This window comes from Chlorocebus sabaeus, chromosome 26, assembly GCF_047675955.1.
Source record: "Chlorocebus sabaeus isolate Y175 chromosome 26, mChlSab1.0.hap1, whole genome shotgun sequence".
NCBI lineage: Eukaryota > Metazoa > Chordata > Mammalia > Primates > Cercopithecidae > Chlorocebus > Chlorocebus sabaeus.
The window spans coordinates 45339621-45354252 of record NC_132929.1 but is presented as its reverse complement, the minus strand read 5'-3'; the positions used below and the strand labels follow the sequence as shown (position 1 = coordinate 45354252).

Sequence of the window (14632 nt, the reverse complement as noted above, 5' to 3'; positions counted from 1 at the left end):
AAGCATGGCAGTGAATGTTGGTAGAGTGCTTTACAGTCTACAGAACATGAGTACATTCATGACTTTGTGTGAAGTCACTGGTAGCCCCTGGGGCTAGTTATTCTTACTATTTCTGTTTTACAGAGGCAGAGGCACAAACTGAGACTCAGAAGGGTTCAGTAACTTACCTAAGGTCACACAGCTAGTTTAAAGAAGAAAAGAAATGGCCAGCCATGGTGGCTTACACCTTCAATCCCAGCACTTTGGAAGGCCGAGGCAGGCAGATAACCTGAGGTCAGGAGTTCAACACCAGCCTGGCCAACATGGTGAAACCCTGTCCCTACTAAAAATACAAAAATTAGCTGGGTGTGGTGACAGGTGCCTGTAATCCCAGCAACTTGGAAGGCTGAGGCAGGAGAATCACTTGAACCCAGGAGGTGGAGTTTGCAGTGAACTGAGATCCCGCCACTGCACTCCAGACTGGGCCACAGAGCGAGACTCCATCTCACAAAAAAAAAAAAAAAAAAAAAAAAGGATTGGGATTAAAAGTCAGGTATCCAGACCACATGCCCTTCCTACTTTAGCAGATGATGTCTCTCCCACCCACTCAGGCTAATGGCTGCAATCCTTATTGCCCACAGCAAGAAGAGACTTAGGGTGCAATTCTTCCCCACATCCTCGGGATAGGGAGCCAGAGGGTCACAGAGCATCACTACACACATGATGTCTTGGACTTCAGGGAACTGTCAGAGGGAAGAATTATGATTTTAAAGCTTGTCCACATGTGCACCCCTCACTGGCCTGGGTGTCTTTGGAGCAGCAAAACTGGTTCTAATTGGCAAGGCCAGCCTAGGTGGTGCCCTGTCCTCTCACAGTGACAAAGCAGGGCTTCCCTGGGGCCAATGCCTGCGGCGACTCCTTCTGGCACACCTTTCCCAGTTTGCCATGGGTGTAGCCCAGGATCAGAAGCTAGTTCCACCCTCCTCTGCACCTTGGTTTCTCTTTCTGTAAAATGTGGAATAATCTCCACTTTTCTGTCCCTACTATCCAGTAAGAGTGGGGGAGGACAAGACGGCACGAGCTGGTGTTTCTCACAGGACTTTGGTGCCTTAATTGAGGTGATATATGGATAAAAATATAAGAACAAGCATGGACTCCGGTGCTTCCTAAAAAAAAGGACTCTAGAGGAGAAACTAATTCTCAGGCACTTTCTGGGGAATTAAATTTTCTAGATTTCTAGAAGCCTCCTTGATATCAGCTCTTACGGCTACAAACCCTTCTACCATTCCAAAGAGAGGTTCTCTGAGACCACACCTGGAATGACTTTGCCAGTCTGCAGGGACAACCTGCCCGGGGGATAGGGCTGGACTAGGATGACTGCAGGGGGCAATGTGAGGTGGATCTGGAGCCCCCATAGCTCAGGAGTGGCATTTGCACATCAGTCCCCAAGAGTTGTTTGGTTTAGCTCCTTTGGTTCTTTCTCAAAAGAGTCAAGTTTGGTAAAAATCCTGGAATTCATTTAACACGATCACAAGAAGGCGCATTAGAATAAAATTTGTACGAACAGCTGCTATTACTCCTGTGGGTACATATTCCTGCTCACCATGATCCAGCACCTCGGTCCCTTTAATAGAAAGCTCTCAGGGACTTGGTTTCCCAATCTGTAAAATGTAAGAGCTGCATTTCATTGTTGGGAGGTGAGGTCCCTTCTAGGCTAATCCTTGCTTGGGATAATACAACAAACAACAGATCCTTCAGGACTTAGGGGCTTGCATCCATTGAAGTACAGAAATAAAATATTTTTAAGACTGAAGGGAAAAGAGACTCCAGGTTTAGTGTGGGTAGGTGATGGGGCCTGGCTGAACCTCCTTCATCTCTGTTTCCCTTGCTCTTGACTTTCCCTTGGCAGTCTCTAACTTGTAGCCCTCTGTCACCACTACTCACAAGGACATTGGCCACCATATTACCCTAGTCCCCTTTCTGTAATTGTTGACTTCTGTACTGATTGTCCCCCAGTAATATGCAAGCTTTCTGAAGTAAGAGAACACATCTTCAGCTGTATTAGGCAGAGTTCTACAGAGGAACAACCAATACGCAATGTGAGATCAGATATAAATATATAGATGCATACATATATATGTGTATATGCATGCATGTGTGTATATAGACAGAAAGAAAGAGAGACAGAGAGATTTATTTTAAGGAATTGTGTGGCTGGCAAGTCTGAAATCCATAGGGCAGGCTGGCAGGCTGAAAATTTAAGTGAGGGTTAATGCCATAGACTGGAGTCCTGAGTTCGAATTCCACAAGGCAGCAGGCTGGAAACTCAGACAGGGTTTCTATGTTGTAGTCTCAAGGAGAATTCCATCTTCTTTAGGAAACCTCAATCTTTGCTCTTAATGCCCTCAACTGATTGGACAAGGCCCACCCATAGTATGGAGGGTAACCTGTTTTACTGATGTAAGCATTAATCTCATCTAAAAAATACCTATACCACCATGTCCAGACCAGTGTTTGACCAAACAATAAGTCGCCATACTCCACGCAAGCTGACATGCAAAATGACCCATCACAGCGCTTCTCGTGTCTTCGTGTACCCACCTGGTACATAGGGGTACAACTGTCTGGCCCATAGGGGTGGTCAATCCTGAGTGGATAAATAATAGGAAACTAGTCCTATGATGTGTCTTGATTTTTCTTTTCTTTTCTTACCTTCCTATTTTTATTAACCCAGGTCTTCTGCACCCAAAACTCAGCCTCATTCAGGACCATATTATGTTCGTACCTCGGCTGTGTCCAAGGAGTGTTGTCGGAAAAGTGGGACTTTGGAGGGGTAGGGGCCAAGGGAGAGTTTCCCCTCTGCCCTTCGAAGTTCACTGAAAATGAATTTACAATAGGCAGATTAATAAGAAGAAAAGGCATACAAATTTATTTAATGTGCATAAGCACAGGGGAGTTGCAAGAACATGACGACCCAAACCCAATGAGATCCAGACGCTTATATACCCTTCTTCATCAGGGAAGAGGAGATGGAGGAGAAAACGGCTGTTTTGAGGGGTAGAAAAAATATATATATAAATTTTTTTAGATGGAATCTCACTCTTTCGCCAGGCTGGAGTGCAGTGGCATGATCTCGGCTCACTGCAACCTCCACCTCCTGGGTTCAAGCAATTCTCCTGCCTCAGTCTCCCGAGTAGCTGGGACTACAGGCATGTGCCACCATGCCCAGCTAATCTTTGTATTTTTAGTAGAGAGCGTTTCACCATGTTGGCCAGGATGGTCTCGATCTCTTGACCTCATGATCTTCCCACTTCAGCCTCCCAAAGTGCTGGGATTACAGGCGTGAGCCACTGCGCCTGGCCCAGCAAATGATTTTTAAGAGGAATGAATGGGCCCAATGCTCAGACAATGGTTAGGAAATAATTATCTTTGGAGATGGAGTGGGACCTAAAAACGGGACAATTTGGGTCAATGCTCCGAAGTATGGGTCATCGGTGTGATGTTTAATTTTCAATCTCTTCCTCTGTGATATGAGTTTTAATCCGCTGGGTAATGAAATTTCAGGGAAGGGATGGAAGGCAATTGTGTTCCTCTTTGGCCATCCGGTTTCTAGGTGAACGAGGGAACTTCAGAGAACAGCCTTGTCCTGTGTTTTGGGAGAGACAAGGGGTTGAGAAACAAGAAGATAGGAGGGGTAGGGAAGGTCAAGAGACCTTGAGGCTACTTCTTTAGTCCAGCATGTCAAAGCATCATATTGAGGAGTATCATTTTCTGAGCCCTAACAGAGGTTGACACGCCTGGGTTTCAGTCCTGGCTCCCCCGTTCATTAGCAAGGAGTTGAATCCCTCAGAGCATGAGTTCTGTCTGTGCAGTGAGGGCATGTAGCGCCCACATGGCGGGTTTATTGAGGCTGAGTGGGATAAGGCCCAGCACAGTGCCTGCTGTGAAGGAGGCACCCCATCATTTTCATAATGATGATTTTATTGCTCTTTTACACACAATTAAAACTCACTAATTCAGACCTATCAGAGAGGGCAGTCAATGGCTGGAAAGTCCACATTAAAAAATAATTTTAAAATAATGTAGTTTTATTACTCTAAAATATATTACTCGGTCCAGGCTAATAAAGTGTTGCATAGCAAGCCCTTGGGGGACTTGCGTTAATGAACAAATAAGAACAATTTGAGGTTAGTCCATCCGTTATTGGCGTGGAACAGGATGTCTCGGAAAGTATTTGCAAATGCCTCAAAACAAGGTATTATCTTCCATAGATTAAGTGTTTCCTTTGCAATCATCATGATGCATTTTCTTCATTCACCAGTTTCTCTTTACCTGGAAAGTGCTCCAGGCAAGTTCAGCACAGGACTGACCAGATTTTAACAGAGTCTCACTCAGTGGTGACTGAGCATAAGACATTTCATTGAGTTAGGTCAAGGCCCTTATTTTATGTTCTTTCCTTTCAGAGAAGCCTGTTTCAGGATGCTCGTCTTGGCCTGCACCTCCCAGAGCTGGAACTGTTTCCGTCAAACAGCAAAGAGGCTGTGCTTAGGAGCTTGGGCTCTGAACGCAGACAGAACCGGGTTCCAATCCCAGTCATCCCTAAGATGACCTCCCTCACAGGGTTGCTAGAGGATTAAATTAGATATACAGCTAAAGTGCCTGAGAGACACGAAATAGTCGTGAACGGCAGTGAAAGAGCAAGCCGTTCTGCAGCAGGGGTACCACCATACCTAGAGGTGAGTCAGAAAGGCACGTACACGGACCTAGTGAACCTCTGAGGCACAAGGAATGCTGAAGTTATTATTCCTGGTGCTGGGCCAGTCCTTGGGTGATGATGAAATTTGCCTCCAGATAGGCTATGATTCCAAGGCAGGAGCCTAGGAATTTACTGTCATTATTATTATCAGCAACAAAAATGACAGTTTATATTTTACAAGAGCTATTCAGCTTCTCTCAAAAGCTCCACTGAGACAGTGTATATTTGAGGAAGGTTGTGCAAGGGCCATGGTATTTGTTCCTTTGGGAATTCCAAGCGTGGACTGGGCTCACTCATCAGAGAACCCCAGAATTAGCTCAGCACCTGCAGAAAGGCCTTTTCTGAGTGAAGGTCTGAGTTAAGCCCTTGATTCTACTCTGCGTCAGGGCAGAAAACCACCAGCAAAGGGAAAGTTCCTGGGAGACCCTGCGAACATGCCATCAGCCACTGTTTATTAAGCACTTAACTCTGGATGGGGGCTGGCAATCTGCGACTGCCTGACTTTATCCTCATTACATTCAGCCCATAATGTCAATGTCAGACCATTGGCCCGCTCACCCCGCTTCATCAGAGGAGGGAGCTGTGTCCCGGGGGGACTTGCTCAAAGTCACAGAGCTGGTATAAATAAACACAGCATGCCAGTCTTTTTTTTTTTTTTTTTTTTTTTTTTGAGACGGAGACTCGCTCTGTCGCCCCGGCTGGAGTGCAGTGGCCGGATCTCAGCTCACTGCAAGCTCCGCCTCCCGGGTTTACGCTGCCTCAGCCTCCGGAGTAGCTGGGACTACAGGTGCCCGCCTAATTTTTTGTATTTTTTTAGTAGAGACGGGGTTTCACCGTGTTAGCCAGGATGGTCTCGATCTCCTGACCTCGTGATCCGCCCGTCTCAGCCTCCCAAAGTGCTGGGATTACAGGCTTGAGCCACCGCGCCCGGCCTTTTTTTTTTTTTTTAAGACAGGATCTTGCTCTGTCACCCAAGCTGGAGTGCAGTGGTGCAATCTCAGCTCACTGCAGCTTCTGCCTCCCAGGTTCAAGCGATTCTTCTGCCTCAGCCTCCCAAGTAGCTGGGACTACAGGTGTGTGCCACCATGCCCAGCTGAATTTTGTATTTTTAGTAGAGTCGGGGTTTCCCTACATTGGCCAGGCTGGTATCAAACTCCTGGCCTCAAGTCATCCACCTGCCTCAGCCTCCCAAAGTGCTGGGATTACAAGTGTGAGCCACTGTGCCCAGCCAAGCATGCCATTCTTTAGAAGATGTTCTCTCCTGGCACATCTCAGTTTCTACAAAGGCCCCCAGCCCTTCTTGGAGACCCCTGGGGCAAAGTTCTCTCACCCTTCTTCACATACCCCTAACAACTCACCTGCCTCTCTCTTAGAGCCCCTCTCCCACCCTTCCTTGAATTCTGGCCATGCTCATGTGTGCCATAGCTCCCCCAGGAAGACAGCCTCTGAGTCTGGTCTGACATTGTCTGTCCTTAAAGAAGGCACTTAACACATATTTGTCAACTGAATTAATAAGAATTTCCCACAGGGCCTTGGAAGCAACTTTGTACCTGTTTGCCTCTGCTGGATGACCCACTCTGAACACAGCTACCTAAAAGTGGAAGGAGGGAGGCTGGGCGAGGTGGCTCACGCCTGTAATCCCAGCACCTTGGGAGACTGAGGCAGGTGGATCGCTTGAGCTCAGGAGTTCGAGACCAGCCTAGGCAACATGGCAAAATTCTGTCTCTACAAAAAAAATTTTAAACTTAGCCAGGCATGGTGGCACATGCCTGTAGTCCCAGCTACTCAGGAGTCTAAGGTGGGAGGATTGCTTGAGCCCAGGAGGTGGAGGTTGCAGTGAGCCGAGATCACATCACTGCACTCCAGCGTGAGCAACAGAGCAAGACCCAATCTCAAAAAACAAAAAAGAAAGAAAGAAAAATAGCTGAAAGGAGGGACTGTTTTGAGCTGAGGCAACCCCAAAGACTGGTGACATTCCCTGGGTCTCCCCTGCCAGCCTCGAGTCATACCCCAAGAGAGGCTAGGACATGCCTGTGAAACAGGATGCTGAACAGCTGAACACAGTTGACTTGAGCCAGCCTAAGTGGGTTTCTGCTCCTTGCAACGAGAGGCCTGAATAGAAGTCCCTTCTTCAAGGGAGTGGGCATCAGCTCAGAAAGAGGATCCCATGGGAACTGACTTGGCTGGTGACCAAGGCCCTACCACCAGGGCACCCTGCCCACGTATCCCAAGCAGAGGGGCCAGAACCAGCGGTGTAACTACTGTGCTTGACACCCAGGGCGGGTCTTTTTTTTCTTTTTTTTCTTTTTTTTTTTTGAGATGGAGTCTCGCTCTGTCACCCAGGCTGGAGTGCGGTGGCGCGATCTCGGCTCACTGCAAGCTCCGCCTCCTGGGTTCACACCATTCTCCCAGGGCAGGTCTTTTTATAACTCACCAATCTTCCATGCAACAAAATTGTTTTCTGTAAAAAGCAGGAAATGAACAACAATAGTATGGGTGCATTGGCTATGTCCGGTGGCATTTCTTGAGAATTTTCATTAATGACACCTGATTTTAGAGGCACTGTATATTTTTAAATACATCCAAATGTTGTTTCAGTTGCTTCCTCTTTGGTTCTTTTTGCTTTTTGTTGTTGAGCTTCACTTAAATTCGTATCATTTCATGTTGGTACAGGTACTCCACTTCAAATTTCCCGAGAAATTCAGAATAATTGTGAACAAGTTGCTGGTTTCACAATACTGCAAGATACTGCAAGTTACTACAAGTTCCTACAGGACAACAAGGCACAATTATTTACTTAATTGTGTTTAAATATACCTATCAGTTTGAACTTTGATCCTTTGGTGACATTCTAATACAATAATTTATGTAAATAATTATTCAGAGACCAATGAGAGGATTTAATAAGTGCAAAATGTTAGCAAATGGTACAACATTGATAAATCCATGATCTGGATTTTGTTCTGTCATTTTAAAATAATTAAAAAGTAAGTTTCAATTTTAAAAACATTATTGAATTCAGTAAAAAATTCAAGCATGAACTAAAATATACACTTACGAAACACAAATATTACACCTCACATTTCACACTCTGTTTCATTGTTTTAGATTTTAAACAAAAATAAACTCCGACGGCCACCTAGAATGATCAAGTCAGGCAACTTAAGTCACTTTGTTTCATCTTCACAATCACTGTGCTATCATTGTTCATTTTGAATCTACTTTTTAAATGCAACACTATTTGATGCCAGATACCAGACACAAATTACACCTGAAAAGGATGCCATTTTCGGTTTTGTGTCCCACCTAAAGGGTACAATTCTGTACCCTGACAACGTTATTCTAGAAATAAATGCCTATGAGTGAGTCTGTTTCAGGAGCCAACTCTACAACTAGGAGTTCCCCCAAAGTAACTTCCATGTGCAATAAAGTGTTTATTAAATGATAAGTATTAAAATTGTCCTAAGCAGATAATCAAACACCACACGTTCTCACTCATAGGTGGGAATTGAACAATGAGATCACTTGGACACAGGGTGGGGAACATCACACACTGGGACCTGTCGTGGGGTGGGGGAATGGGGGAGGGATAGCATTAGGAGATACACCTAATGTAAATGATGAATTAATGGGTGCAGCACACCAACATGGCACATGTATACATATGTAACAAACCTGCATGTTGTGCACATGTACCCTAGAACTTAAAGTATAATATAAAAATAAATAAATAAAAATAAATCTTAAAAAAATTAAATTAAATTAAAAAAATAAAATTGTCGTAAGGTCAGGAACGGTAGCTTATACCTGTAATCCCAGCACTTCCAGAGATGGACGGGCAAGAATTGCTTGAGCCCAGGAGTTTGAGACCAGCCTGGGCAACATGGTGAAACCTTGCCTCTACTAAAAAAAATACAAAAATTAGCCAAGTATGGTGGCATGCACCTGTAGTCCCAGCTACTCGGTAGACTGAGGTAAGAGGATTGCTTAAGCCTGGGAGGTCGAGGCTGCTGTGAGCCATAATGGAGGCCACTGCACTCCAGCTTGGGTGACAGAGTAAGACTCTGTCTCAGAAAAAACAAAAACAAAAACTGTCCTAACATGAAGCTTATATACTTATCATCATCATCAATATCATCAGCACTTATGGAACTCCACAGGACCTCAGCAAGTGTTTACACATTGGGCCAAGGAAAGAATTTTCCTGGAGAAGGATTTTGCCACTGCCACCATCTTGAAATTCTTCATTGTTTTGAAACACAGGGCCATAGATTTTCATTTCTGCACTCAGCTCTGCTCTGAGCCCAGGGCCATAGGGGTTCTTGGAGAGACAGGGCAGACGGAAGAAGTGGAAGGCGTCTGCGCACAGTAGAGTGCCCTGCAGTCATAGAGGATGATTACTCCTGTCCCTGCCTTCCTGGCCCAGCTTCCCATCAGCCAGAACCCTAGCAAAACAGAGAGGCCTTTGGCAGTCTCTTAGCCCTCTTCCTTACCAATCCCTGTTCCCTCCTCTCCCCTTATGCCAAATACGACTAGAGGTCACCTCACAGCCAGGCACCCCTCCCAAAGACAGCAACTTCCTTTACCCTGCAACAACCAACCCTCACCCCATCCCCAAAAGGGTCTTTGGCCAGAGGTCTGATCAAGCCCATTGAGGGTACTCACTCTAAGCCACCCCATTGCCTGAGCTGTTTTCGTTTTTTTCAAATGAAGCTTGCTCTTTTCTGAGTCTCTCCAAGGTGGAGTGTGGGAGGGCAGTGTTTTCTGTAGCCTCTGGCTCGTGCCAAGCACCATGCTGGTGCTCTCAGACTCTTCAGTTCTCCTCACCCACACGAGCCCAGTGAGGGAGGCCTTCTTATTCCATCTTGCAGATGAAGAAACGATTACTCAGGGTCGATGAAGCACCACCCAAGATCTCATGGAAGGAAAGAACAGAGATGGACATAAAATACAAGACTGTGTAAGTCCAACAAATATGTCACATCCATGCCACCTCTGGGGTCTGATCCAGCCTCTCAACAACCACCATCATCCCTCAACAGGCGGGTGACAGTGGCGAGACAGCCCAGCCCTGCACCAGGCTCGTCCATTGCAGTGCCATTGCTATGCAGAGGACACAAACCCCAGACCTTGACTCCTCCTCACAGACCCTGAGCAGCTGAAATCTTCTGGCTTCACTGATACTTCCAGCTGCCTGAGCTTTGGCCCGGACAGTCGCCACAGCAACCACAGGTAGGTCTCTGCAGCTGCAGCTGAATGAGCCAGCAAATATTTATCAAGCGCTGTGCTAGGAATGGTAGGAGATGGAGTGACTTTACTCAATGGTCCAGTTTTTAAAAACTTTTAGTAATAAATACCCTTAAAAAAAAAAAAGAAGAAGAAGAAGGGGAGAGAACATATTTTAAAACCCTATTGCTTTGTTTCCCATCCTGAAAGCCATGAGGTAGACAAAATAGTATTGCTTTACAAGCACAGACTTTGGAGTCAAAGACTTTTGGGTTTGAATTCTGGCACTGCTGTCACTAGCTACGTGACATTGTGCAAACCACACTCCTCTCAAAGCCTTAGCTTCCCCTTTACAACACGAGAATGCTTACCCCTGCCCACCTCAGAGGGTTCTTTAAAAATGAAATGAGCTAATGTATAACAAAGAGCTTTGTTGACTGTGCAAATGTTAGGTTGTTCTTTCAATAAACATTTATTAAGCATTTACTCTGAGCCAAACCCTGAGTTAGGCATTAGAGCTTCTGAAATGTAAACGACCTAGGTTCATTGGGATTCACCCTTTTTATTTTTTTTCGATGAAATTCACACAACATAAAATTAACCATTTTAAAGTGAACGATTCGGTGGCATTTAATCCATTCACAATGTTGCACAACCAACACCTCTCACAAGTTCTAAAACATTTTTTTCCTCACCCCAAAAGAAAAGCCCGTACCCACTGAACACCAGCCTCTTTTGAAGGTACCTTTTCTCTCGCTCTGCTGTGTCCTTCCCGGGAGCTGGGTTCACGGGCTTGATAATATCCTAATGTCCCTCTCATCGCCTATGACTCCAAGCCAATTCCCACATCCAACCTCAAGCTTCACAAGTCGAAACCCAGGCTTCTCTGCCAGCGCCGGGGGAAACAGAGCCCCAAGCCTGCCATTTTTAATTACACCAGGGCTGGATGAGCAGGTAATCGCTGTGCATTTCAGTAAATTACCTCTCATAAAGGGGCCATCATGTTTGCTCATGTGCCCTTCTTTCCTGGAACCAGCTCCCTGTTTGCCAACATTGTATCTTCCCAGCAGCCTGTGCGTCTGGTGATCATCCTTTTAGGCAAGCTGGGGGACAGTCAGGTGCAGGGGGAGGGGGTAGTATTTGCGCAAATATTGGACTTGGCCACATTTGCTGTTCGTATCAGGAACCCAATTGGTGTTATTGATTGACAGATTCGGGGACCAACTGTTTAGAAAGCTGAGCCCCCTCGGATTGGGCTAGGTGTTTCGGCAAACAGCCCTAATGCTGGGCAAACAGGGCTGTTGGAAGAAGTGCCCAGCGTGTTAGCAGAGCAAACCAAGCACTGAGCAAACAGCTTAAAAGAATGTGGCCACCTCCACGTAACCTCAACCGAGGTATTGATCCCACCGGAGGAGAGAGAGGGGCCGAGTAGGGAACAGAGAGATACAAACCCCGGCAGAATGTAAATGTTATCTTTAAGCTGCGGCTGTCAGGGCCCTAATGGGCATCTGTTTGGAATTTGTCTTCTTGCAAATCTTTAAATCCAGGTCAGGGCCAGGCACAGAATTTAATAACAACTTTTCAGAGAGATCAGGGCTTGCGACTGATTTCATTCTCCATAAGCCCAACTGGGACTCTTCTGTTCTTCTTAAAGGCAGCTGCCTTGCATGGAAACTTGCTGGGTGCAAGTCCCAAGCTAGGAAGAGATCAATCTTCTGAACACTGGTCATAAGGCTACAGGAGAGAATAAGAAAATTCAGAAATAAAGGTGCTTACTCTGACCCCTGAGTTGTCCATACATGAGAGCCGGTGGAGTGGAAAGAATCCTGGAATCAGAGCCAAGAAATCTGGGCTGCAGCTGCTGGCTCTGACTGGCTGCCCCTTCTGTCTTTACTTCCCTGACCTTCAACCTCTGTATCTATGAACTGAGGGATGCAGTCCCTGCTGGGCATATTCAGGGTCAAGTCAGACAAGCCCACTCCAAGGTGGGAGCACACTCTGCAGACAGGAAACACTGTCCCAGTTTAAGGAATCGGGATATTTGCTGAGAGGCCCTGGGGGGTGCCCCTCCTGAGCCTGAGACCTCCTGACATCACCAAGTTGCAATGGAATGGGCCGTGGCTGTGGTTATCTATTTTTCTAGGTAGGTGACTGTTAGAATTTGGGTGTCCTTCCCCAAAAGCTAGATGGGTGAAGGGAATATATGTTGTTTGCAAATTCCTTGAAAAGTCAAAAAAACATGATTGCTTACTTGCTGTTATTTTGAGAGAGGGTCTCACTCTGTTACCCAGTCTGATGGAATCTTGCTCTGTCACCCAGGCTGCAGTGCAGTGGCATGATCATAACTCACTGCAGCTTCAAGCTCCTGGGTTTAAGTGATCCTCCTGCCTCAGTCTCTCAAGTAGCGGGGACTGCAGGTGTGCCCTGCCACACTCGATTAATTATTATTATTATTATTATTATTATTATTATTATTGTAGAGATAGGGTCTCACCATGTCGTCCAGGCTGATCTCGAATTCCTGGCCACAAGTGATCCCCCCACCTCGGCCTCCCATAAACGATGGGATTATAGCTTGAGCCACCATACCCAATTGCTTGCCTTTTAATATTTTTGTAAAATAATAGGGTTAAGAAAAGACTTGTCCGCTGGGTCCCAAATGAGACCAGAGGACTGTGATTGAATGTCACCTCTGGTCCACAATTTCTTGCCAAGAAAAAACCCACAGCACTCCTATCTTCAACTAGAGGCCATAGCAGTGTGGGTAATGCCAGGATATTACTGGGCACTGCATTTTACAAGAGAACAGAGGGAACTTAAAACCTTTTGGCCATCTCTGCCTCTCAGTATCTGGTCTCATGATGATAAGAAGAATCAGAGAAGGCTATGACTCAGAGAAGGAGCCATCTATTTTGATGGATCTTTAAACAGGGGCTTAACAGGGAACAGCCACAGCTTAAAGATTACATTTATGGAAGCATACAGGCAAAGTCGTCAAGAGCTCGGGCTTCAGAGCTCAGTGCCTGGGGTAGAATCCCAACTCTGCCACTCACAGTGTATTAGGCAAGTTACCTAACTTCTCTGAACTTCAACAACACTTCTCCTTGTGAAATGAAAATAGTACCCCTGGAGGGACTGCCCCTCAGTGCAGCACCTCACCCATGATAAGCCCTCCGTAAATAATAGGGACTTTTATGGTTATTTCTGTGATGTGGGCAGGACAGACCCTAGACCCTAGTGAGAAGGAGCTGTCATTGCCAATATGTGACTGCAGAGGATGCCTTGCTCCCAATGAGGAAACCCACCAGCCTTCCCTAGAAAACCTACCATCAGAGCCTTCGTCAGCACCGAAATTTTACCATACAAGTGGAGACACACACTTGGTTTCAAGTGTGTGGCCTGTGAGAGCCACTCAGATGGGCTTCCTCATCAGAGGGACCTCTTTAAGGCCTCCTCCTCCTGCATCAACCAGCAGCCCTGCCCTCAGCTCGAAGAGGAGGCTGTGGGGTTTGAAGACAAAGTTATCCAGCATAGAGATGGGCTGGTCTACTACCTTCTGCTTATAGATGGAGCAGTGGACACCCAGTGTAAGGAAAGGACTTGCCCAAGGTCACAGAGGAGGTCAGCAGTGGCACAGGTTTTTTTGTGGCAATAAGAAAATGGGCTGATAAGGCTGGGTCTTTGAAGGCAAAACCACTGACAGGTTATCAGGGAGAAGTTTAAGCTTGCCTTAGAAGTGGAGCAGATGGGGAACCTAATTCATCTCCAGCAAATAGTTATGAATTAAGGTTTCTCTACAGCAATTAAAAACAAATAAGTAAATTGTACCTGCGTTGGCATGCTTCCTCTCAACCTACTGATATACCTACCCTCACTGGAAACGTCTTTCTCAACTAAGGTTGTTTCAGAACCTTTTGCTTTGGGAACAAGGGCATACAAACACTGGGATAATTTATGATGGTAATTTATGATGTGTTAAGTAGAGATAACTATATTTCTCCAATCTGTGTGGCCTAACATCTGGTTAAGTAAGGAAAATGGGCCTGGAAGATATGGTATTGATGATCCCCCTATAAGGAGAAGTCTTAGCCAGGGGTGGGTGCATTTGGTGAGTGTTGAGCCACGGCCAACCTGCTTCCGGGCCCAGGGCACTCCCATCCCTGCCCTGACGTGGTCCCACAGAGCTCAGGCAGAGGCCACAAGGTTCCCAGCCCCCATCAGACCCCAGCTTTGCCCCACTCCTGCTCTCTTCCTGGCTCCATGGGATAGTAGCATGCAAACTATGAACCAAGAAAAAGTGAAAAGCAAAAAGGGGAAACCTTGTTAAAACCACTACTGGTTTTTTGTTGTTGTTTTTTTTTTTTTTTTTTTGAGACGGAGTCTCACTCTGTCGCCCAGGCCGGAGTACAGTGGCGCGATCTCGGCTCACTGCAAGCTCTGCCTCCCAGGTTCACGCCATTCTCCTGCCTCAGCCTCCTGAGTAGCTAGGACTACAGGTGCCCACCACCATGCCCAGCTAATTTTTTGTATTTTTAGTAGAGACGGGGTTTCACCGTGTTAGCCAGGATGGTCTCCATCTCCTGACCTCGTGATCCGACCGCATCAGCCTCCCAGAGTGCTGGGATTACAGGTGTGAGCCACCACGCACAGCCAACCACTGCTATTTTTAAG

The 14632-nt window shown here is 46.3% G+C and overlaps 1 long non-coding RNA gene across 1 annotated transcript; it reads right to left on the bottom strand.

Moving 5' to 3' along the window:
• Positions 1-2158: 2158 nt before the first annotated feature.
• Positions 2159-11726, bottom strand: LOC140710389 (uncharacterized). Its single transcript, XR_012091361.1, has 5 exons — positions 10707-11726; positions 9401-9599; positions 8899-9113; positions 7170-7473; positions 2159-2855 (listed from the first exon to the last, which is right to left on the bottom strand). It is a non-coding gene; the product is annotated as an uncharacterized lncRNA (long non-coding RNA).
• Between the last annotated feature and the right edge of the window lie 2906 nt (positions 11727-14632).